The 4,827-nt window shown below is 40.4% G+C and overlaps 1 protein-coding gene across 1 annotated transcript in view; it reads left to right on the forward strand.

Annotated features, from left to right (window-relative positions):
- The window catches only part of Rbbp4 (RB binding protein 4, chromatin remodeling factor), a 28,245-nt gene that overhangs the window by 22,440 nt on the left and 978 nt on the right, over nucleotides 1-4,827 (forward strand). The gene's annotated exons all lie outside the window — the stretch shown is intronic.

Genomic DNA, 4,827 nt, shown 5'->3' on the forward strand with positions numbered 1-4,827 from the left:
GATTGCTTTACCTGCATGTATATAAGTACTGTGTGTGCAGTGTATATGGAAGCTAGAAGAGGGTATCAGATCCCCTGGAACTGGAGTTACAGACAGTTGTTAGTTGCCATGTGGGTGCTGGGAACTGAACCTGGGTCCTGGGCAAGAGCAATAAGTCCTTTTCACTGAGCCATCTCTCCAAACCTGATGACTGCAGGTTTTTCTTTAGTCTGGGTGAGGTACGCCTTTATTATCCTTAAAAGATGCTAGCAAACATTAGAAGAGCTATCCTTGCCAGGCATGGTGGTGCACGCCTTTAATCCCAGCACTTGGGAGGCAGAGGCAGGTAGATCTTTGTGAGTTCTGGGCTAGCCTGGTCTACATAGTGAGTTCCAGGACATCTGGGGCTACAGGGAGACCCTGTCTCAAAAAGACAAAAAAAAAGACTATCCTTAACAAGATTCATCCATCAGGTCAACATTGCTCTAGCTGTTATATTTTATAAACAGTCTGCATATGTGCATGTTAGAAATTTTAGCTGGCAGAAGGCGGGGGCAGGTGGATCTCTTAAGTTCAAGGCCAGCCTGGCCTACATTAGTTCCAGGCCAAATGGGGCTACAGGAGACCCTGTCTCAAAAAGAATCTAGCTGGATGGCTAGAGATATGCTCTTACAGGGGACCCAGATTTGGATCCCATCACCTACATGGAAGCTAACAACTGTCTAGAACTCCAGTTCCAGAGGACACCTTGAGGCCAGGGGATCTTTGTGAGTTTGAGGCCAGCCTGGTCTGCATAGTGAGTTCCAGGATAGCTGGGGCTACAAGGAGACCCTGTCTCAAAAAAAAAAAAAAAAAAAACAAAGTCTAGAATAAATTTTAAAATGTATTAAATTTTGTTTTTATCCTGAGAAGTAAGCCATGGGTCCAGTAATTTTGTAACTTTTATAGAAAGAGAGCAAAAGCCTATTAATTTTTTTGTCTATTGTGTCAACATTCACCCAAAGCACCTGGTAGCTATCTGAAGTCACTTGAGTGGGGCTTTTATCTGGACATCTTGTACTGTCTGTCTTTAGGGGCAGCCATCATTGGAGTTGAAGGTTTGTCCTTCAATCAGAGGGTTGGGCAATGTTCCTTAAAGTGATTTGCCTCTGGGGGAAGGGAGCAGGAACAAAGCCCTTGTTTCTTTGAACCCCACTGAGACTACTTCATTTCCAGTGTCTCTAGCCCCTTTCTAATCTTTAATCTGGGGTTTCTCTGAGTAATCAGGTACTTGTCTGTCTATAGAAATCAATTATTAGGCTTATTCTTATGTCTGTAATTGTTTTCTCTGGGACTTTTTGGACTCTGTTGAAAAATCCCAAAAGCCAAATTTAAAAGTATTTGCCTTTATTTCCTTGTTACAGAGTTACCTGTTTAAAAGTAAGCATATTCATTTCTCAAGCAGAGAAGAAAGCGCAGAGAGAAGTCATCTTTTCAGCACTTGGAACAGCAAACCTAACAGGGCCACTCCTTATGTAAAGGCAATTAGCCATGAGCGCACAGGTGTACCTTGGTGCAAGAAAAATCTCTTGACCCAGTCCATCCCCAAACAATAGACTCTTTCGGAATATCTTATAAAAGCTGACCAAGAAAATTAGCAAGGAGACCACACATAACCAGGTTTGCTTAATGTATACTTGTGCCTTGCTCCAATTATTTATTTAAATTTAAAGCTCATCTGTATCCCAAAGACAAATTTAGGGTTGCCAGATCTGTCTGTTCTCCCAGTGCAGCCATACAGATCAATTTGTTTCTCCTATTTACTCACATTGGGACAGGTGGCCAAGTTTAGCCTATTGGGATAGCTGGAGCTTTTGTCATAAAGTTCCTGTTGTACTGTGAAGTAAAAGGAATTTTTGACTAATTTAAAACTTTGCTCACTTATAAGCCAATTTAGTGCCATGTAAACAATATAAAGACAGACATATGTTGAGCATATGTAAAGATAGACATAAAAATATTTTATGGCTGGGCATGGTAGTGCATGCCTTTAATCCCAGCACTGAGGAAGCAGAAGCAGGCAGATCTCTGAGTTCAAGGTCAGCTGGGGCTACAGAGAGACCCTGTCTCAAAAAGACCCCCCCAAAAAAATATACATATATATATAATTTTTTTCAGTTTTTATGTGTTTAATTAAAATCTGTACTACCAATGGCATGACTCAAAAGTAGAAGACCTTAAACAGTAGATGATATAAGAAGGCGGCTTCAGATCTCAGGCATAAAACCTAACCTGATCATGATAAGGCTCTGAGTAGGCTGAGCATGTATCAACAGCATGCTTTTTAAATGACTTTTGTTGGTGGTGGTTTTTAGTTTTAAATTGGACAAGAGCCTTAAAAAAACCTGTGTGTGTGTGTTTTAATGTACATTAGTAGTATTTTGATTAACATAAGTCAGTTTTGTGTCCTATCATTGTTTCATTACCCATGGTTCTTCTATACATACATCTTTGTGAGAGAGAGATTATATTTGAAAACAAAATATCTCAGTCTCCTTCTTCTACATCCATCTAAAATTATATGAAATAACCGGGTGTGGTGGCGCACACCTTTAGTCCCAGCACTTGGGAAGCAGAGGCAGGTGGATCTCTCTGAGTTCAAGGCCAGCCTGGTCTGCATAGTGAGTTCCATGCCAGGTGGGACTACAGGGGGACCCTGTCTCAAAAAGATTTTAAAAAGAAGAAGAAAGAAAAGGGGAAAAAAATTATATAAAATAGTTGTGAAAATGTTGTAGAGGGGTGAACCAGATCCCCTCCAACATCAGTGCCTATATTCTAGGTTGTTTTCCATATAAAAAGTAGTATATGCACTTTGTCTTTTTTTTTTAAGGTGTGGTCTCACAATGTATTCCTTACTAGCCTTTAACTCTTTATATAGACCAGGTTAGTATTAAACTCACAGAGGCCTGCCCCTGCCTCTTGAGTGATGGGATTAAAGGCATGTGCCACCATGCCTCGCTTTGATCAAACATTTGAAACTCTTGATTCAGTACCAGTGAGGAGGAGGGAGATTGAGCTCTCTTAAAACTGGTAATTTGACTGGGTGTGATGGTTTACCCTGAGATCCCAGCACTCAGTGTATAAACAGGATCCTCATGAGATTGAGGCCATGCTGGGCTGCATAGTGAGTTCCAGACCAGCCAGAATTACATAGCATGGGGTAAAACCAGGTAGTTTGAGCTTCTAGGGTTTGGTGATCACATTGATGTGCTAGGAGAGTAGCATGAATGCTCCACCATGTATGTCTCTTCCATTTAGTTCCTTGGTTATGTATAATAAAGCCCAGTAACAAGCTGAGCATGGTAGTCCTATAATCCTATCTTTTGGAAAATGAGGTAAAAAGTACCCATTCAAAGACTGCCTGGGCTATCTCCTAAAACCCTGTCTCAAAAAATAAAATGAATAAATACAGAATTTAGTTTAGTTAGAGCAGTTGAGCAAGCACAAGGCCCTGGATTCAGTTCCTAAAGTAAAAACAGACTTGGTAATTACGGGTCTTTAATTCCAGCTACTCCAGAGCTTGAGGCAGAAGAATCATGAGTTCAAGGCCATCCTGGTTTACATAGGCCAGCAATGGCTATTGTACCAAGACCTTGTCCAAGCAGCAACATTTTTGAGAAAAATAAATGAAAATAAAGGGTCATCAAGGTGACTTAAAGGGCAAAGGCACTTGCCACCAAGAGCCCAAGGACCTGAGTTTGAGCCCCAAAGCCCATATATTAGAAGAGAATTGACTTGCCTGTGCACTCTCAGATAGGTAGGTGGGTGGGTGGGTGATTGGTTAGTTGATAGATTGTCCTGAGTTCTGTGAATCATCACAGCAAGTTACCAAAGCAGGTAAAAGAGCTCATGGGAACCCCCAAATGTATAGTAATACTGGATAGAAGTGGCAAGATAGCCTGAAGATCTAGAATTAACACTCCTCTAAGGTTATACAGCCTTGTGGAACCAAGCCCCTAAACATATAAATCTGCTGATTATTGTCAATATGATTGAGTTGTTGAATATCTACCAAGTTGGTACCCAGAGAAAAGGTACCTTATTGATTGGTATTAACTAGTAGAAATGGAGTTTATCTAAGAGTGGTTTTTCAAAATATAAGTTGAGATTTGGACATTGAGGGGGGTTGTCAATTTTAAACCATTTTCATCATCCCAGAAAGAAACCTTGTGCCCATAAGCATCGCTTCCTTTTTATCTCATAGAAACTTCGTCCATGCTCTACCCAGCTGCCAATGTACTTAATATGTGGATTGACCTACTCAACACACACCATATCAGTACAGGCATGGTGTGGTGATGCATTCCTTTAATCCTAGGGGATCTCTGTGAGCTCAAGACAAGCCTGATGTACATAGAAAGTTCCAGGCCAGCCAGAGCCACACAATGACCCTGTCTTTTTTTTCCCTTTAAAAAAAGGGACATACCATATCAATGGAATCGTATATGTGACTTTATTTGCCAAATAATATTCCATTTTTATGAATATGTCATCTATCCATTCCTCAGTTGATGGTCACTTGGCTTGTTTTACATTTTAGCAATTACAGTCATATATTCAGTTAAAGGAATCAAGAATGATTATTGTTACTTCTCAACGTGGGAGTGTTCTAATTCAGAGAATGGTGATCAACTCTTTGCTTTTATTGGAGTACACTCGTACCCATTCATGATCCATGCCCTTTGCACATTGTCTATTGCTGCTTATCAGACACCCTGGCATAATATATTATGGAAATTTGGGCCTCAAGAAGGAACCTATCCTATCTTCTTGTTTACTAAATACTATCTTCTCTTTGTTTTTGGGCAG

The sequence above is a fragment of the Nannospalax galili genome, unplaced genomic scaffold, assembly GCF_000622305.1.
Source record: "Nannospalax galili isolate Female #2095 unplaced genomic scaffold, S.galili_v1.0 scaffold473, whole genome shotgun sequence".
NCBI classification, from domain to species: Eukaryota; Metazoa; Chordata; class Mammalia; order Rodentia; family Spalacidae; genus Nannospalax; species Nannospalax galili.